The sequence below is a fragment of the Magnolia sinica genome, chromosome 11, assembly GCF_029962835.1.
Source record: "Magnolia sinica isolate HGM2019 chromosome 11, MsV1, whole genome shotgun sequence".
Classification (NCBI taxonomy): Eukaryota; Viridiplantae; Streptophyta; class Magnoliopsida; order Magnoliales; family Magnoliaceae; genus Magnolia; species Magnolia sinica.
Window position 1 is genome coordinate 82,116,100 of NC_080583.1, and position 21,914 is coordinate 82,138,013.

A 21,914-nucleotide genomic window follows, 5' to 3' on the forward strand; every position below is an offset into this window, starting at 1 on the left:
AACTCTTGTTCTCCCTCTCGCTAAGCCTCAAAGCCCCGAAGCCCCAAACCCTCTTCTCTCTCTCTCTCTCTCTCTCTCTCTCTCTCTCTCTCTCTCTCTCTCTCTCTCTCATTATCCCCACTGTTTCTCGTGGTATGATCCACTTGATCTTTTGATATGCTTCAATTTGGGGCTAAACCGCTAAAATTAGATGGAAAAACGGATGGACGACGTGGATATATTACATATATTCAATGTGAACCCAACTGAGTTTACTTAGTACAATGGAAGCGTACTAACTCCCTCGCTCAATTTCATGTTTGCCCCGCTGATTTCTTAGTTTGCCCCACTGATTTTCTAATTTCCCCCTCTCAATTTCATATTTTCTCCACTGATTTTCTAGTTTGCCCTGCTCAATTCCATGTTTGCCCCGCTGATTTCAGTCTCGTTTCTTTCATCTCTTTCCATTGCGTTGCTTTCACTGTTGCCGTTTTTACCCCGTTTCTTCACTCCGTTCCAGTAAGGGCCTATTTGGCCAGGAGAATCCCATGGGATTAGGAGGGATGGGATGGATTTTAAGGTAATGATGGTGGTGTTAGTGGATTGGAAAAAGATCCATGGGATTGCTATATCTCGGGACAAGTTCACTGGGTCTATTTGGCACGCCCGGCATATCCCGGGATTTTACCTTCTAATTCGTCCAACCAAGGGATGAGATCAATTTTAAGGTAATAATGGTGATGTTAGTAGATTGTTTTAAGATCCATGGGATTGTTGATACATGTCCTTTTAAACGTAGACCTATGTTTGCCTTGCTCAACTTCATGTTTACCTCGCTCAATTTCTAATTTGACCGCGAACTGATTGAAATTGACCACGAACTGAATGAAATGGATTTTCGACCATCAACCCGATGGAATCTTGAAAAATAACGAGGTTGGTTGGCTAAATTAGTTTCTCCTACCCCAAAATCATTTGTGGTACTTTAAGTATATCATTCTAGTTTAAGAGATATGTTTGTAAAATAAATAGACAAAGAAATGAATTAAAAGATAGAAAAATATTTCTGGGAGAACTTTTTCTCCCTTACATTTTTCTCTAATACATAATTATATAAATATGTATATATAAGTATATAAAAATATTTTTTTATCTTTTAATTCATTTCTTTGTCCTTGTATTCAATAAGCATATCTCCTAAATTAGAATGATTTGTTTTTTTTACACACGCACACACACCCCCACATACTCACACTAGTGGAATTTCACCACCTATGGATACTCGAACGCTTGATCGGGTGTTGAAACTCCTAAGAGTCTACCACCCAAGCAAGAGTAAGGATCCAAACTAGAATGATTTGCTTAACATACCATATATGATTTTCATGCAAACATGAAAATGAGCGGGACAAACATGAAATTCAACGCGGCAAACATGAAAATGAGAGGGCAAGCATGAAAATTAGCGGGGCAAACATGAAAATGAGCGGGCCAAACATGAAAATGAGCGAGGCAAGCATGAAAAAGAGCGGGGCAAACATGAAAATGAGCAGGGTAAACTAGAAAATCAGCGGGGGAAACATGAAAATCAGCGGGGGAAACATGAGAAGTAGTGGGGCAAACTAGAAAATCAGCGGGGCAAACTAGGAAATCAGTAGAGAAAACATGAAAATCACATTGAATGTATGTAGTATATCCACGCCGTCCATCCATTTTTCCATCTAATTTTAGCGGTTTAGCCCCAAATTAAAGCATATCAAAAGATCAAGTGGATCACACCACGGGAAACAATGGGCATAATGATTTCCACCATTGAAACCATAATGGGCCCAATAGTGATGTTTGTTTGTTATCAAACCTATTCATAAGATCATACAGACATGGATTAATAGAAAAAATAATTATAAGCTTGATCCAAAACTTCTATAGCCCCTAAGAAATGATCAACAATAGAAATTCAATTAAAAATTTCATTTGGTGTGGTCCATTTGAACATTGAATAAGTTTAGATTTATCGGCTTAAGCAATGAAAATATCTGTAAAGTTCGCCCCACTGTCATGTTTGCCTGTTGAATTTCATGTTTGCCTGCTCGATTTCATGTTTGCCCATTGATTTTCTAGTTTGCCTCATTGATTTTCTAGTTTGCCCATTGATTTTCTAGTTTGCGGTGATTTCATAGTTTGCCCATTGATTTTCTAGTTTGCCATTGATTTTCTAGTTTGCCTCGCTAATTTCATAGTTTGCCCATTGATTTTCTAGTTTGCCCGTGATTTTCATGTTTGCCTCATTGATTTTCATGTTTGCCCCGCTTTTTATTTTTGGGTGGAGCTGAAGTTTGCCCATTGATTTTCTAGTTTACCAGTTGATTTTTTAGTTTGCCCATTGATTTTCTAATTTGCCTCACTTTGATTTTCTAGTTTGCCCATTGATTTTATAGTTTCCTCGCTCGATTTCATGTTTGTCCCTCGAATTTCTAGTTTATCCCCTCAATTTCATGTACGGTAGAAAGTTGGGCGAGTTGACCCGACCAGGCACGTGACCCAACCCGACATTGGATTAGGCTCGGGCAGGATATATCAGGTTCGATCTCAAGCTTGGGCTATACAAACACCAACCCGATAAAACTTAAGTTGGGTTTGGGTTGAGGTCTCAGGTTGCCTAACCCAACCCGAACCCAATCAATATATTAGTTACTTATAAATTATAATTGAATGTGGATTGTATGTGTAGAAGGTACACTAGTGATGTCGGGTCTCATTTGTCCACGTCATTTCCAAGGACTTAAGCTAACAAGATATGTCGAATTTCTCTCTCCCAAATAGACATGTATACACTCGACCAACCTAATCAACCCGTCGAGCCCTCTTGGGTTGGGCTTGGGTTGAGAATTCCCAACCCAAGATTGGGTTAGGTTAGGTCAAGGTTTAGGTATAGGAACCTTGGGTTGGGTTAGGGTTGAGCACCAACCTGAACCAACCGGCCCGACTTTCAGCCTTAATTTCATGTTTGCCCTGCTCAATTTCATGTTTTACCCGCTAAATTTCTAATTTTCCCCACTCAATCTCATGTTTGCTTCGCTTAATTTCATGTTTGCCCCGTTGAATTTCCAGTTTGACCGCGAAGTGATTGAAATTGACCACGAACTGAATGAAATGAATTTTCGACCATCGACCCGATGGAATCTTAGAAAATAATTAGGTTAGTTGGCTTAATTAGCTTCTCCTACCCCAAAATCATATGTGGTACGTTAAGTAAATTATTCTAGTTTAAGAGATATGCTTGTTAAATAAATAGCCAAAGAAATGAATTGAAAGACAAAAAAATATTTTTATATACTCATATATACATATTTACTTAATTATGTATCAGAGAAAAATGTAAGGGAGAAAAAGTTCTCCATGTAAAAGTAAAAAAGAAAAAAAAAGTCAGACTGCCACGGTACTACCGCCGGTTGCCGTCGAACCTGCCGCCAAACCGGCGGTAGTGCCGTGGCCTTATGTGATTTTTTTTTTTTTTTTTTGCAATATTACTTTTGTAGGTCCCATCATGAGGTCTGTGTTATATCCAAACCGCCCATCTATTTGGCGAGCTCATACTAAAGCTTGAGACGAAAAATAAGATAGATCTAACTATCAAGTGGACCACACTGTAAAAAGCAGTGGGGAATTGAACGTCTACCATTGAAACCCTTTTAGGGGTTACAGAATTTTGGATCATTATGAAATTTGTTTTTCCTCTTCATAAAGACCTTTCTGGCCTTATGAATAGATTGGATGGAAAATAAATGTCATGGTGGGCCTACAAAATTTTTAATGGTGAAAATCAATTTTCACGTTGTGCTCTCTGTGGTGTGGTCCAGTTGATCTTTGGATATGATTTTTTTTTTTTTTTTTGGGGATAATGCTCCGAAATGATCTCGAAATATGGATGAACGTTGTGGATATAATAAATACATGGCTGTGGGGCCACGTAACTTTGATCTCTTTTGAGCCGTTCGTACAACTCTCGGTTGGAGGAGCGTCAGCGCTCGTCTTCGTAAGGAAGGCGGGAGTATTTTCGTCCTGAAATTCCGACTCCGTACGAGGAGGTCCAACTGCCTATTCTAAGTCCCTATTGTTTCAAGAAAACCACTGGATAAAAGGTGGGGTACACAGTCGTCAATTTCTCTAATTACTGTATACTTTTGTCCACGGTGAGGATTAGCTGTTACCCGGGTGACACCTTAGTGGGTGTTAACCTTATTATGTGGGGCCCACCTTGATAAATACATTGTATATCCATGCCATTCATTTATTTTTTCAACTCATTTTAAGATGTACCAAAATTTAAGTTGATCTAAAAATCCTTAGTGGACCACACCACTGGAAAAGGTGGTGAATGACCATTAAAAACTTTTGCAGGCCACAAAAATTTTGTATCAATCTGATCTTTGTATTTTCCCTTCATTTACGCCTGTTTAACCTTATCAATAGGTTGTATGGAAAATAAAAATTAAGATCTGCTTACGATAGAACCTGGTAACTTGTTAACGGTGGTTGTCCAATAACCATTGTTTACTTAATTGTGGTCCACTTGATATATGGATATACTACTTTTTTTTTTACTACCTACTAAAATGATCTGTAAAATACGAATGAATGACACAGATAAGATAAACAACACATCATCAAGGTGGGCCCCACAATAAAGATAACACCCAGTGAGGTGTTACCCGAGTATCACATAATCTGCTCCCTTCCTGGCAAGAAGAAAGAAAAAGGAAAGTGCTTTTGGACTACAAAAACAAAAGCAGCTAGGATGAAGGGCCATCACATTAATAATTTGAATCGCCTAGCAATAGAATCCTCTCACAATATTTCATACACGACAACTGCAGAGCAATCAGATTGGCTGATGTACCATACACCACCGACTTGGCTGGCGTGGGAACCTGTCGTGCGATGATGAGCGTTGACGCTCCTCGATCTCCGAGTTGTACGAACGGCTCAAATGAAATTGTTATTTCTTTAAACACACGCGCACACACACACCACTACACACTCACGCCACCAATCGGTACTCAAACCATTAACAGGGAGAAATTTACGACTGTGGACCCCACCTTTTATCCAGCGGTTTTTTGGAAGCAAAACAAACTTAGAATACGCAGTTGGACCTCCTCGTACGGAGTCGGAATTTCAGGACGAAAATACCCCTCCTCCTGACGGAAACGGATTCGGTACTCCCCCTGCCATCACCTAATGGCGGACTGTCGGTGTTCTGTAAGCCCCACCATGATGTATGCTTTTCATCCATGCCGTCCATACATTCTTCCACATCATTTTATGGTATGAGACCAAAAATGAGGTACATCCAAATCTTAAGTGTACCACGTTACAGGAAACAGTGTTGAATGAGCATCAACCACTAGAAACCATTAGAGGGCCATAAAAATATAGGATGAACTTGATTTTTGTTTTTTCCCTTCATCTATGCCTGTATGAACTAATCAACAGATTAGATGTCAATTAAACAGTTCATTGGGCCTTAGGAGAAATGTAATTGTCAATATCCAATCAATATTATCTTCTTGTTGTGTGGTCCACCTGAGATTTATATCCCTCTCATTTTTTGGACGAAGGATTAAAATGAACTGAAAAAATGGATGAACGGAATGGATGAAACACATACATCATCGTGGGCCTCACAGACCACCGACCACAGCCATTGGGTGGTGGCAGGGTGAGTAGCCAATCCGTTTCCTTTCCTTTAAACCCCTGTTGCTTTCACTCCCTTCTCAAAATAACAGTCTTTCACTCCTTTTCAACGATAAACCGACGCACGGAGGTTATTCTTCTCATTTTCCTCGTCGAATCTTAGTGAATCATGTAGATATCATCATTCTACATTTGCCATTTTCTTTCTTGGCTTCTCTTCAACCTACATTTGACCTGTACTACGGTAGTCGGTGGTACAAATATTTTTAAAAAATGATCGGCTCGTACAATTGCATTGCATGCGAAGTTCGGTCAATTCCATGTATTAGGCTTACTCAATTTCATGTGTTAGGCTTAGTTAATTTTATGTGTTGATCGGTCCAATCCATGTGGAACTCACTCAATTCCATTTGAAGCTCACTCAATTCCATGTTAGAGGTCACTTGATCTCATGCTATGCTCGCTGAATTTCATGTTTACCCTGCTCAATTTCATGCTAGCATCGCTCAATTTAATGTTAGCCCAACTTAATTTCATGGTAGGTAAGATAAGGTCAATTTAATGTTTGCTTCGATAAATTTCATGGATCAGTCAATTTAGGGCCCGTTTGGCCAGGCGGATTGGAAGGGATTGAATGGTACTAAGGTGGATGACATGGATTTCTAGGTAATGATGGTGTTGTCAGTGGATTGTCTTGAGATCCATGGGATTCCTCTATCCCTGGATTGCTATATCCAGTCTGTTTGGCATGCCCGACCAATCCCGGGATTAAACCTTCCCATCCTTCCAATCCCTCCAACCAAACACGTCCCAGGCAAATTTGAACGGACTAGGGTGGATTGGATGGGATTTAAAGGTAATGATGGTGTAGTCAGTGGATTGTCTTAAGATCGATCAGATTACCGACCCTGTTTGGCACCCCCGGCCAATCCCGGGATTTAACTTCCAATCCCTTCCAGTGCCATCCAATACGTTCCAATCCGACCGGTCAAACGGGCCCTTAATGTTTGCCCAGCTTAATTTCATGCCTAGATAAGATAAGTTCAATTTAATGTTTGCCTCGATAAATTTCATGCTAGTATCGCTCAATTTAATATTTGCCCAGCTCAATTTCATGATAGATAAGGTCAATTTAATGTTTGCCTCGATAAATTTCATGCTAGGATTGCTCAATTTAATGTTTGCCTAGCTCAATATCATGCTATGCTCGCTTGATTAAATTTTTGCCCCGCTCAATATCATGCTATGCCAGCTCGATTTAATGTTTGCTTCGATAAATTTCATGCCAGGATCAGTCAATTTAGGGCCCGTTTAGCCGGGCGGATTGGAAGGGATTGAATGGTACTAAGGTGGATGACATGGATTTTTAGGTAATGATGGTGTTGTCAGTGGATTGTCTTGAGATCCATGGGATTCCTCTATCCCTGGATTGCTATATCCAGTCTGTTTGGCACGCCCGACCAATCCCGGGATTAAACCTTCCCGTCCCTTCCAATCCCTCCAACCAAACACGTCGGCAAATTTGAGCGGACTAGGGTGGATTGGATGGGATTTAAAGGTAATGATGGTGTTCGGTGGATTGTCTTAAGATCCATGGGATTGGGATCGGATTTGGCACGCCCGGCCAATCCCGGGATTTAACTTCCAATCCCTTCCAGTGCCATCCAATCCCTTCCAATCCGACCGGTCAAACGGGCCCTTAATGTTTGCCCAGCTTAATTTCATGCCTAGATAAGATAAGTTCAATTTAATGTTTGCCTCGATAAATTTCATGCTAGTGTCGCTCAATTTAATATTCCAGCTCAATTTCATGATAGATAAGGTCAATTTAATGTTTGCCTCGATAAATTTCATCTAGGATTGCTCGATTTAATGTTTGCCTAGCTCGATATCATGTTCGCTCGATTAAATTTTTGCCCCAATATCATGCTATGCTCGATTTAATGTTTGCTTCGATAAATTTCATGCAAGGATCCAATTTAGGGCCCGTTTAGCCGGGCGGATTGGAAGGATTGAATGGTACTAAGGTGGATGACATGGATTTCTAGGTAATGATGGTGTTGTCTGGATTGTCTTGAGATCCATGGGATTCCTCTATCCCTGGATTGCTATTCAATTTGTTTGGCACGCCCGACCAATCCAGAATTAACCTTTCCGTCCCTTCCAATCCCTCCAACCAAACACGCCCCAGATTTGAACGGACTAGGGTGGATTGGATGGGATTTAAAGGTAATGATGGTGTGGTCGGTGGATTGTCTTAAGATCCATGGGATTGGGATCGATCACCGACCCTGTTTCACGCTCAGCCAATTCCGGATTTAACTTCCAATCCCTTCCAGTGCCATCCAATCCCTTCCAATCCGACCGGTCAAACGGGCCCTTAATGTTTGCCCAGCTTAATTTCATGCTTAGATAAGATAAGTTCAATTTAATGTTTGCCTCGATAAATTTCATGCTAGTGTCGCTCAATTTAATATTTGCCCAGCTCAATTTCATGATAGATAAGGTCAATTTAATGTTTGCTTCGATAAATTTCATGCTAGGATTGCTCAATTTAATGTTTGCCTAGCTCAATATCATGCTATGCTCGCTCGATTAAATTTTTGCCCCGCTCAATATCATGCTATGCCACAATTTAATGTTTGCCTTGATAAATTTCATGTTAAGCTCGCTCGATTCAATCTTTGCCCCATGAATATCATTCTATGCTCACTCGATTTAATGTTTGCCCCCAATATCATGTTATGCTCGCTCGAAATATCATTTGCCCACTTCAATATGGCCGCTCGATTTAATGTTTGCTTGCATTGAATTTATAGTTTGTCCCGCTCTTTTCCTTTGCCCCGATCAATATCTAGTTTGCCCGTCATTTTGGATTTTCTGTTGAATTTTGTAGTTTGCCCCCCTCCATTTCTAGCTAATTTTCATGTTTGCTTTGCTCATTTTAGTTTGCCTGATTTTCGAGTTTACCTTTGAGTTTCATGTTGGCCCCTCGATTCCATGTTTCCCATCGATTTCTAGTTTGCCCCGCTCATATATCCAATGTATGAGCTTTGGTTGTATATTTGATGCTAGCTCAATGAATTTATTGATGTACTTATTTGATGCTAGCTATGGTCAATTTAATGCAAGTTGATGCGCATGTGTTAGACTTAATCAAATTTATGCGTTAGGCTTATTAAATTTGATGCGTTGATGGGGATTACATACACTCGATTTAATGTTTGCTTGCATAGCTTAATTAATAGTTTGCCCCACATAATTCTATGCTATGCTCGTTGAATTCCATTTCGCTCAATTTCATATTTGCCCTGTTGAATCTCATGCTTACCCCCTGCTGAATTTCATATTTGCCCTGCTCAATTTGTACGTTGTCTTGCCCATTTTTCCAGTTTGCCCCGCTCAATGTCATGTTAGATTGCCTTACTCAATTTAATAAAATACGATACGAAATCATTCGTAGAAGGCTTAATCCATATAAGCTCTGGTTGTTTACATGAAAATTTAACGCGTTACTTATTCTTTATTTCCTTTAGCTTTGTATCATTCTCATCTATAAGGGAAAGCGAGTTTTCGGTCTTTTATTATTTTATTGAGTTTTGTCTTATGAGAAGCTTCCGTTGTTTAACGATTTATTGATAATTTGTCATTGTATTGAATCTTGCAGATAATGGATACGAGAATCATCTGTTGCTATGGCGGGGAGTTAGAATGTGAAAACAAGCAATGGACGTACACGAGTGGAAGTACGAAAACTATTTCGCTAGATGTTGATACTACGTACGAGGAACTTCTATCCAGAATGTATAGGATTATTAAGAGAACACCAGCAGATTGTGATATTCAGATGAAAGTTTTGTATCCCTGCTCCAATAAATCAATCCCTCCAACCGTACTCGAGGACGACGATGATGTCAAAGTGTTCCTGGCAACACAGTTGGAGCATTCGAAAAAGTTCATCCCTTTAGTCATCGAGACAATCGAACACATTAGTATGACATCACACGTTGACAGTGTGGCAGAAGAGCATGGCGTGGAATTTGAATATAAGCCAAATCCATTACAAGTAGTAGGAACAAATGATCAACTGTCCGAGCCGCCCCAAACATCAAAATTTGTGAGTACCCAAGCCTGCGGTGCACATGACATTGACCTCATTTGTAATTGCATGACACCGCCTCTAGCAACAACAGCAGATCTGCCGTCATCATCCACAGCCCGAAGATACATCAGTCCTGAAAGCAACATCCCACCTCCAAACCTTCCCGAAACAACAAACTTCAACACCCGTCAAGTTCCTGTGCCGTTTGATGATGCTGCATTCACTAATGCAGCAATGCTGGAATATACGGATTCGTTGAGTGAATCGATCGAGATAGCCATTGGGCAAACATTTAAGGACAAGAGTCAGTGTCAGCATGTTTTGAGCCAATTTGCCCTTCAAAATAAATTTCAGTACAGGGTACTGTACTCAAATTCTAGGAGATTTACGGTTGTATGCTTCGAAGAAAGATGCGAATGGAGGGTTCATGCATCACGCGTGGGTGATTCAGGAATTTTCAAGATACAGACTTATACGCCAAATCACACGTGTGGCATGTCATGGATGAGGAGTGATCATCGGCAATCAAGCAGTAAGTTAGCATATGATTTGGTTGTTAGCCGCATAGAGCAACGCCTAGGGTTGAGGCCACGTGATATTATCTTCGCCATGCAAGAGAAGTATAATATTGTTATCAGTTATAGGAAGGCATGGGCAGCCAAGGAGCTTGCAATCAATCAGGTGATGGGGTCTTATGAAGACTCCTACAATCAACTCCCCTTGTATTTACATGAATTGAGGACGGTCAACCCAGGGACAGTGACTGCCCTACATGTTAACAAAGAGACTTTCAGGTTCGAAAGATGTTTTGTTGCGCTCGGACAATGCGTTAGAAGTTTTGAAATCATTGCGGAGGGTATTAGCCATTGGGACACACTTAAAGGAAAATACAAGGGTGTTTTATTCATCCCACGGCCTTAGATGGGGACAATCATATATTTCCATTTGCGTTTGGCATCGGGGAATCGGAGCAGTAGTTGGAATTGGTTCCTTACTTACCTTGGCGATGCGATAGGGTCTCCGGAGGATCTTGTGATTATATCCGATAGACATAAAGGTTTACTGAAAGAGGTACCCCATGTCTTTCCATGTGCAATTCATGGCTACTGCGCATATCATATCTACAGAAACTTGGTGGACACCTTTAAAGACAAGTCATTGGAGATGTACTACTGGCGGGCAGTGAAGACATGTAGGGTGGCTGAATTCGAAAAATTAATGCATGATATCGAAATGGCCAACCCCGCAGTACATGCATGGCTGACAGAAATCGGATACGAGAGATGGGCATCTTCACACTTTTCAGGAAAAAGATTCAACTTGGTTACTACAAACATTTTCGAGTGTGTCAATGCCCTCTTCAAAGAAGCACGCGAATACCCCATTACGAAATTGATAGAAGGGATTAGATTGAAGATACAGGAATTGTTTTATAAGAGAAGAGAATCTGCAGCATCGTTTATAGGGCCATTGACACCATGGGCGGAGCAGTTAAAGGATCTTGTCAGTTCACGAGATGTTCGCTGTCATCCTATTTCTCGAGATGAGTACTATGTTGTGGGAGATTATAATGATACAGTCAATCTCAGTAAGTTTTCGTGTACATGTCGCCAGTTTAGCGTGAAGGGGTATCCCTGTATGCATGTCTTGTCAGCATGTATAAACTACAATCTCCCTCATTACTCATACTGTTCCCCATTCTACACGGTGCAAAATTACAAAGCCACGTATAGCGAATCGGTGTACCCAATACGTGACAAGAGTGAGTGGGAAGAAATTTCGGTGGGCTTCAAGGAGTATTGTGCGCAAATTAAACCCGCAGGGCAAAGGAGGTCAGCTGGTAGACCCAAAAAGCTTAGAATTCCATCGCGTGGAGAAGAATCGAAAACAACAAAGTGTGGGCAATGCAAACAAACTGGGCATAATCGTCGGAGGTGCAAGTTTCCCATATCTGAAAAATAGCATACTTTGTAAATTCTTTAGTGTTTTGATGTATAGCATACTTTGTAAACTTGGTGGATGATGAATGAACTTTCTACTTTGTCCCACTGTATTTTCAATTTGTCCCGCTAAGCTCGTCGAAAAGGAAAATGCACATGGAACTCCATGTAAGGCAATTGCCAAGATACTAGAATGAGCAAAACCAAAAACTGATGACTGCATATGCCTAAATTGACTTAAATTACATGCACGGTGGATGAGTTGCAAACATTTAATAGACGATGGATTAATACACATGAGTCCTTGGAAATGACGTGGACAAATGAGACCCGACATCATTAGTGTACCTTCTACATAAACAATCTACACTCAATTATAATTTATAAGTAACTGATATAACAATCGGGTTTGTGTTGGGTCGAGCAACCTTCACGACCTCAACCTAAGCCCAGCCTAGGTTTTCTCGGGTTGGTATTTGTATAGCCCAACCCGAAAATCACCCTGGCAAACTAGGAGATCGGCGGTGCAAACATGAAATTCAGCGGGGCAAACTTAACAGATAATTTTATGGCTTATGCCGATAAATCTAAACGTGTTCAAATGGACCACACTCATTTTCATGTTTGCCCCGCTCTTTTTCATGCTTGCCCCGCTCTTTTTCATATTTGGACCACTTATTTTAATGCCTACCCCACTCATTTTCATGTCTGCCCCGTTCATTTTCATATTTAGCCCGCTCTTTTTCATGCTTGCCCCCTCTTTTTCATGCTTGCCCCACTGTTTTTCTAATTTGCCCCGCTCATAATTCAGTTTGCCCCGCTGTTTTTCTAGTTTGCCCCGCTCATATTTCAGTTTACCCCGCTGCTTTTTAAGTTTGCCTCGCTCATATTTCAGTTTGCCCCGCTGTTTTTTAAGTTTGTCTCGCTCATATGACAGTTTGCAAAAGCAGCTTTTCTAGTTTGCCCTGCTCATATTTCAGTTTCCCCTACTAATTTCATGTTTCCCCCGATCAAATTTCTAATTTGCCCCACTCAATGTTTTCTCAAAGTAATCGTTTTATATATATCGCAATAGAGAATTCCATCGTTTATAGTTGAAAAGAGGAGTCAACAGAGATATTATGGGGTGAATTCCATCGTATATATATCATTGATCAAAAGTGTCCATGTGGGGTGAAGATATTATCACGTGCACTCCACAGATTCCATGAAACATTCATCAAAGCAGCATTCCTCTTCTGCTTATAGTAAGGAGAATATGATTTCCTAGTAAATAAGGTAACAAAGTCACCATAGGTAACGAAGAATGTATTTTAGCCAAAGACAATCAGTTTCCTAATTCATCCTATTGTTTTCTGATCCCATTCCCACCTATTCATATAGCATACCCTGCGTCCACTCATACAATAGGCCACTGCACATGGGACAAATTGATGGTTGGCTAAGCATGTTTTAGCTGTTCATTTGTTTTGTAGACTGTGCCCCATCTGATGGATCAACTGCTAGCGCCCACTGATTACTGAGCCAGGCCGTTGAAGGAGCAACGCCCAACTGATGGACAGCTTGGATCTTGCAGTTGTTTACTATCTAGGCACATGTGATGGCATGTAAATCGGCTGTATTGTAAACGCTTGAGACTTTGAAGTCTCATTACATTTTTAAGTATTCAAAGAAAGGATATTAACTGTTAAGAGCAATGGAGTTCAATTGGGAAACTGAAAAAAAAAATAAAAAAATATTAATTAATATTATTAAAAGTTAGAACGTGTGTAATTATAGTTTATGGTGTGAATGAAGCAGAGGAAAATAAAGCAAAGAAGAAGAAAAGCCTTAAGAACCTTACTAATAACAATCAAGAGTCAGGATTGTTGCCCTCAACCCCACCTCATAATCTGTACCTCTGGGAACATAGGACACGTAAACACGGTAGTACTTTACATGAGTGGGAGGGCCCCACTCAACGAAGGTTCCTGCTCGTTACCTTGGTTAAAAAAGTATAGATAAATAAAGTCGCAGAAAGCTGGTGGGAATAGCCAGCTGCAAGAATCACGACCGCGTCCTCTTGTCAGCCTGAGATTTGCCCGTCCCACGCGCACTGCTTTCCTAGACGCGGATTTGGTGGATCAGGAGAACCACCCAGTTCGGTGGATCCGAGACTGTGGGGCCACCGTGATGCATGTGTTTTAGGGCTCGTATGGCCGGGTGGATTGGAAGGGGTTGAATGGTAATAAGGTAGATGGCATGGATTTCTAGGTAATGATGGTGTTGTCAGTGGATTGTCTTGAGATCCATGGGATTGCTCTATCCCTGTATTGCTATATTCAGTATGTTTGGCACACCTGGCCAATCCTGGGATTAAACCTTCCCATCCCTTCCAATCACTCAAACCAAACACGTCCCAGGCAACTTTGAATGGATACGGGTGGATTGGATGGGATTTAAAGGTAATGATGTCGTTGTCAGTGGATTGCCTTAAGATCCATGGGATTGGGATCAGATCACCTTTTGTTGGGGGGATTTTCAGATATTGCTAGCATACATATTAGCGGAGAACATTAAAAACAAACCATAGATTCAAGAATTCCCAGCAAATATCACCCGAAACATAACTACATCCATACATTCTTCCCCTATATACCTAACCAGTAGAAAAAATATAAGGTACCCAACTACAAACTATTAAACTATTAGGTGGAAATTCCCCATTTCTTACAACCCACAAAACACAAAACACATAACCACAACCATGGCTTCACCCGAGACCTAATGGTCTTGTGAAGATGTCGGATGTGGCTCTGCTCCATCCTTTTGGACGCAGCATAACACTTCCTTCAAGGTGCGTAAGATCTTCTTGTTCCATTGCTCTTGTTCGGTCACTTTGGCCTTCATTTCAATCCTGAAATCAATTAATTCAGACCGAACCGATGTCAACTCCTCTTCCACCCGATTGAAGCGCTCATGTATAAGCGGGGGGGGCCACAAAATCTTCGTCGATGTCTTCATCATCGTCTTCCTCTTCTGCCTCTTCTTCTTCCTCCTCCTCTCCTTCTCCTTCCTCATATCGTTCTCCTCTTTCAACCTCTTGTTCCCTGTTCAATTTCATCCTTTTAATAGAATTAGCGTCAATAAAATTCTGCGGCTCAAGCCTTGCATTGCAGTTGAAACTAAACCCACAGTCCTTCGCCATCTTACAGACCAACCGTCCAAAGGGTAAGGATAGATTGGAATTGGTGGCCGCCATCAATATATGCCGCATTACAATAGATGGGTAGCAAACCTTTTTTCGGGTACCTACTAAGTACAGAACCTCCAACATATACTGTGTTAGTTGTGTATGATTACCTGATCTAGGATACACATTGTACGTGAAAACAAGGTGGAGGAACCTGTAAACTGGAAGCATCTTTGTTACCTTCAAACAATTATCGTCCTATACCCAAGGCTTATTTTCACCACAAACATGAACAGTCCTCTCCTCCTTGTACCTGGACCTCTTCGAATCCTTATATGGAACAACCACTGTCCCACGTGGCACCCCAGAAATCCTCTCAATGTCAGTAATACTAAAAGTTCTCAAGGAATTACCGATTAACACGTCGAAGGTCATTGACTGTAGACTTGGATTTTTAATTGAAGCGTAGAAATGTCGCACAGTATCGGCGTCGGCATTGTTGTAGGGTGTGAAGATGGGATTCCACCCAAGTGAGGCAAGCCACTTGCGCTCTTGGGTATCGGCGAACAAGTCCTTATGCACGTACCGCTCAAAGCATATCTTGCGTTTGGCGAATCTTCCAATATCCACTGCTTGTTCTGCCCCGACTCCCCGGCCGCGAGACGTTGACGGACCCGCCCGAGACATGGATGGACCCTTTTGAGGTCCCGAGGTAACTCTCTTCTCCCGGGTAGCTGCGACCGTTGAGGTTGGCGCTCCAATGTCCTCCCTTCGCTTGGAGCGACGATTGTATTGTTCATCTTCTGTTTCCTGTGTACCACGCTTCTTAGCCATAAGGCTTACCATTAATGGGAACAGTAGCCATGAAGAAATGAGAAGAAGGAAAGCCCCCATTGGAAATTATTAATGGGTTTTGTTTGGAATGTTGTAGATTTCGGTGGAAGAAGATAGAAAAATGAAGAAAATGAAGGAAATGAGAGTGGGTTATGGGATTTGTATGGGAGTAAAGAAGGGATGGGAAGAAGGATTTGAGAAAATAAGAAGGATTGTGGAAGAAGATTTCAGAGAATGGAATGAAGGTGATGATGGGTTTAGGCTTGTGGAAGAACGGAACGTGACTAGAAGATGAGAAGGTGTGTGGAAGAAGAGGAAGTGGGTTTTAAGCAATGGGTTTAGTAGATATAACTTACATTTCGACCGGGCTTCGGGCTTCGGGCTTGTTGTTAGGCATTTCAATGGTCGAAACCGTCGACTGGGTAGAAGTACAAAATAGCGAGATGGGGTCGACCGGGTCAGCCCGGTCGACCGGGTAACCATACATACAGCAAGATGGGGTCGACCGGGTAACCTTATATACAGCAAGATGGGGTCGACCGGGTAACCTTATATACAGCAAGATGGGGTCGACCGGGTAACCTTACATACAGGAAGATGGGGTCGACCGGGTAAAGGGCATTTTCCAAAAAAAAAATAATAAATGAAATAGATCCAAAACCAAGTTTCTTCTTATTTTTTCCTTTATTTTAGGGCCTGGCTGATAATGCTTTATTTTTTTTTCTTTTTTGTCAACCTCACTCAGCAAAACCAAGATTCAACTCAAATATAACATATGTATAGTATTATTTCGGATATTTGGAAAGAGATTAAATGCTTCAACCTGGGGTTTGGGTCAAGGGTCGTCAGAACCTATCCTTACGAGGTTTATAAGGATAGTTGGAAAGAGAAAATCCAATTAACCTATGATTTAGGTCAAGGGTCGGATCTCACCTCTTAGTTGATTGTAGCGAACAACAAAGGAGTTCTTGGGCTACGATTCTAACGAGGCACATGCATGAATCATTGCATGAGACTTTACTGCTGAAATTCTGACGATTGTATTGTCTTCCGGTTCTCTTTGTGTTAGTTGTGTCAGGACACATGCATGCGGCCAAAAATACGAAAATTGGAAGAGAGCTCGAATTTGTTACCTTTTATCAACCACACTTCGCATCCACTACGATAGGACCGAGGTCTCCGGCGAATACACCCACACACACTTCGTCCATGTTGCTGGAATTGTTGTAGGAGTGAGTGAAAGAGAGGGTTAAAGGGTTTTATACCCTGGTTTTAGGTCAGTTAGCCCTGGCTTTCGCTAATTCACCCAAATGGCCTTGTTGGACTTTATTCCGATCACCATTTCTCAATCAAGGGTCAGATTTGACTGCCCCGCTGCAAGGACATATCTTCAATATTCAAAGCGAAAATTTGTGTGAAATCTGAAGGCCGAAATGCCCCAGTTGACTGTCCCAATTTGCAGGGCCATTTGTTTAAAAAATACAAGATTTTATTTCAGGGCTATAGCGATATGCACTTTACAAGTGCCCACTGGTCGATGCGATTCGTTCATTTACGAGTGCGGTCTGGATCTATCGTCCGTGATGTACCACAAGCCCAGTGAGCCCAAAGACCTCCCATTCAGTCAGACTTTTTTGCCCTTCACTGGGCGATACATAGCCCGATAAGACAGTCGCCAAGTACAATTTGCATTCAATATCTGAACTATTAAATCTTCTTTCTCCTTTTAATTTAGTTTTTTGGTATAAAGGTCCTACCATCTTTGCATAGTCTTTTATATAATTTCTAGCTTGGTTTAGTTTTCCTAAAAATCCCCTAAGTATTTTAAGATCTTCTAATTTATCTGGCATTTCTAAAATTCCTTTAGCTATATGGTTGATCAGGGTCGAATATTACATATTAGACCCTAATCATTACCAGATTTTACGTATATGATAATGCTTAATGGAGTATTTTAATTGTATTTTTGTTACAGGATGAAGTCAGGAGCGTTAATTGAAAATTGATGTTAAAGGCATGGATTTCATGATCCAAAGTCTCCAGAGCACGGGATGGACTCCAGAGAACCAATAATGAAGATTTTACACGCCTGGGATCTGAGGAAAGCAAGCCAAAGGGGCCCGAAAAGGGTCCAGAATGTGAGATCACATGGTTCCTGCTATCCAATCAGTTCGAAACTTCATACATGAGATGAGGGCCGTAAATTAACCGTACATATTAAATTTCAACCATTGAAGATCTCGGGAAGTGGTCCAACGGACAGATCAACCTATTAATCTCCAATTTGGGGCCCACCTGATATTTGGAACTGCCTCAACCTTGGTATTGACGGCTAAATTACCATGATAAAGAGGATGGATAGTGTAGATTTCTCGTAAACATCACGGTGGGCCCTGTGTATGAGGAGTGTGCACACTGCACGTTTTCACCGGTTGCGCACCGCACCGCCAGGACGGTCAGCGAGCCGCTGACCTGCGCTCTCTCTCCTGCGTCTTCAAAACAGCGCCCGCCGTTCCAGCGTCCGCAAACATGACCTGCGGTCGTCGGTTGTGGGTCCCACCTATTGTCCAAATGGACAATCCAAACCGTCCATCCGCTTCCTGGGGCAGCCATAATCCACGCCAAGGTGACGGAAATGGAAAGTACAATGAATACTAGTTTTTCAACCGTTCAATGGTAAAACGGACGGTGAGTTCAAAACTCTGTGGGCCACCACAAAAATAACTCGAAATTGGGCATTCCCAACCGTTTTTTTCATTCTCCATCCAATGAACGGAGTGGATTTCTAGAATACCAAGTGGTTTCGCGTCCGCGTAACGGACGGTCGCTGTCCGTTTTTGCGAAGGATTGTGGGCCCCGTACGTCACCCGTATGGCCGATCCGATCCGTCCATCTTGTAGAGTGGTTCGAGAGCTTCAAAACCATGCTGATATTCTTCTCTCATGCGTGCACACGTGCGTGATACAGAGGCTACAAACAGGCCGTCTTGTGACGTTCAAAACTGATTTTGTTGTGATTTCTTCTCTGGGCCGCGTCAATGGACATTCAAAACCACCCATTCTTGACTGAAATTTCGTCCTGAATCTAATGGACGGGGTGGATTTTCCAGAAAATACCTCTGTGGGGCCCACCGATCACGGCTGTGAAAAATTGCACTCCGTGTCCTGCTACGACTCTGCCACCGACTCCAGCCCTCCAACAGCTATAAAAGAGGAATTATGGACGTGGGAAATTCATTCAGAATGAGGGGATTCCAGATCTGAAGCAAGGGAGAGAAGAAAGAGAAGAAAGAGAAGAAAGAAGAGAGAGAGAGAGATTGTTTGGTTTGACGTTTTTTTTATGAATTTTATTTAATATTTTTTATGGATTTTATGGGTCACTAATCTCTCAGCTAGGGCTGAGATGAAGCCCCTAATTTGATTAGCTCTTATATTGGTTGATTTACTTTGAATTTCAATTAATTTGTTTCTTTCTTTAAGTGGGCTTTATGGGTTTAAATTCTATACTTCTCCATCTATGAACTTGACCAAAGTATATATATGGATGTTGTTTGGATGCTTATTATAGGTGCTTGTGTCTGATCAAGAACAGGTTTCCTATAGAGGAAGAAACAGGATGCTTTAATGAATTGTACATCCCTTATGCCCGACCAAGGATATGGGATATGTCATTCATGGCATTGCTTAAAGGAATTAGACAGTCTGTATGCCCGATTAAGGACACAGATTGTGCTTTCTCTATTTAAGTGGTATCAATCTAGATCAAGGTGAATCAACAGACAAAACAAGGATTAGGATAATTAGGGGTGGATTCGAAAGTCCTAGTGCTCTCTTTCTGATTGAATTTTCTTCCCTGTTCTTAATTGTTTTGTTTCCCTAAAATTGTGCTTAGTAGTTGATTCCATTATCTGTTGGATTAGTTAAGGAGAGTCATAGATTTGAATTGTGACGACCAGTCCTCGTGGGAACGATCTCGTAATACGTACCGTATCTGCATCTGATTCGTATACTTGTGAGTTTAAATATCATTTAAATCGTGTTGGTTTAAATAAAACATCAAGTTTTTGGCGCCGTTGCCGGGGACTGTTTCGTTCCAAATTGAATTTGGGATTCTCTCTTATCATAATTCATAGCTTAGGATTTTTTCTAACTTAGAGTTTTTTTCTTGATTTTAGAAACTAACCTATTTCCTGTTTTGTAGGTCCTGACATAAATTTCTAAGTTAGATTCTAACATAGATCTCCAAATTGGAAGTGAAGGAAGAGCTCCATATTCTTCAATCATCTCCTTTTCCGGGTTCTTTCTTCCCATTCTTATTTACATAGTTTTAACTTGTTTTAGAATCTCATAGTTCCTAGGTCTAGTTTTATTTCTCTTAGGTTGCTTCTTAGTTTAGTTTTCTTTCTTACATTGCAATAACATAGTTTATGCTAGGACGTAGATCTCTGAATATAGAACTAGCACCGTTTGATCCTGAGATTGAAAGAACAATTCGTGAAAGATTGAGAAATAATCCTGTTGAAATGGCGAATGAGACTGAAGTTAAAGCTCTCAAAGATTATTCAGCTCCTGTCCAATTTAATGCGCCTTCATGTATAGTGTTGCCAACCACTACGGCAGCACACTTTGAACTTAAACCTGGAGTCATACAATTGTTGTCATCCTTTTATGGATTGGACAAGGAGGACCCATATCATCATGTGAAAGAATTCTTAAACATTTGCTCCACCTTTAAGTTCCAAAACTTCTCAGACGATTCGATCCGCCTACGCCTGTTTCCTTTTTCTTTGAAGGATAAGGCGAAAGCATGGTTGAATTCTCTAGAAGTTGGATCTATCACTATATGGGACCAACTGTCTAAGAAGTTCTTAAACAAGTTCTTCCCCGTTCACAAAACCAATGCCCTCCGTAGAGAAATTACTAACTTCACACAAAAAGAGGGCGAGCACTTTCATGAATGTTGGGAAAGATGGAAGGACTTGCTTCTTAAATGTCCTCATCATGGTTTTGAGAAGTGGCAACAAGTTCAATACTTCTATGACGGTCTGACACCACAAAACCATCGCATGGTTGATGCCACCAGTGGAGGGTCATTCATGACCAAAAGTGATGTCAAAGCGTGGAACTTCTTTGAAACCTTGTGCGAAAATTCCCAGCAATGGGATTATTCAAATAGAGGTGACAGAAGTCCCCAACCACAAAAGAGAGGTGGTATATATGAGATAGGAGTCATGCCAGAGCTGAGCGCTAAGCTTGATAACCTGACAAAGAAAGTTGATGCTCTGGTATTAAATAATGGACCACCACAAACAGCTCAAGTCGAGGCATATGCCACATGTTCTAGTCTTGCCCATCCTATGCAGTCTTGTCCATCTGGTGCAGCATTCCCAGAACTTCTCTCTGAACAAGTTCATGCTATGAACGCTTTTCAAAAATCTGGGAATGATCCTTACTCGAACACATACATCCCAGGGTGGGCTAGACATCCAAATTTCTCTTGGGAAAAAGGACCACAACAAGGAGGACCATCTGGAAATCCTCCCATGCAACCGCACCTCTAAGTTGGCAGTCAACAACCTCGACAGTTTCCACAATATCAACAACTGCCTACACAATCAAGGAAACCATCTCTTGAGGATACACTCCATCTTTTCATGCAGAGTTCTCTCCAATTCCAAAAAGACACCCAACAAACCTTACTGGCCAACCAGCAAAGCTTACATGCAAATGTACAATCCATTGCCAAGCTGGAAGTACAAATGGGTCAACTAGCTGCCACATTGAGTGAGAGAGAGAAGGGCAAGTTCCCTAGCCAACCTGAGGCTAATCCAAAGGGACAGTATGAGATTGGCTCTAATTCCAACCGAGGGCAATATCATGAACAGGCCAAATCGATCACTACCCTTAGGTCAGGCAAGCAGATTGATAGCAGAATAGAGATGCCTGGGGATGAATCAAATTCTAAAACAGAAGATCAAGATGAAGCAGAGAGCCATACCAATGCATCCAAAGTCCAAAAGCTCTCTGACTCTCCAAGAGCCACTAATGTGCCACCTTATGTGCCCAAAGCACCCTTTCCTCAACGTCTGGCACCAATAAAGAAAAGAAATAACTTTGATGAAATCTTGGATGTGTTTCAAAAAGTGCAAGTCAACATCCCGTTGCTTGACGCTATCAAGCAAGTCCCTGCT

General features: G+C 41.3%; 1 non-coding gene across 1 annotated transcript; it reads right to left on the reverse strand.

The window, feature by feature from the left end:
* Positions 1–20,624: 20,624 nt before the first annotated feature.
* LOC131219821 (small nucleolar RNA R71) lies at positions 20,625–20,731 on the reverse strand. The gene has a single exon (XR_009158464.1). It is a non-coding gene; the product is annotated as a small nucleolar RNA R71 (small nucleolar RNA).
* Positions 20,732–21,914: the final 1,183 nt, after the last annotated feature.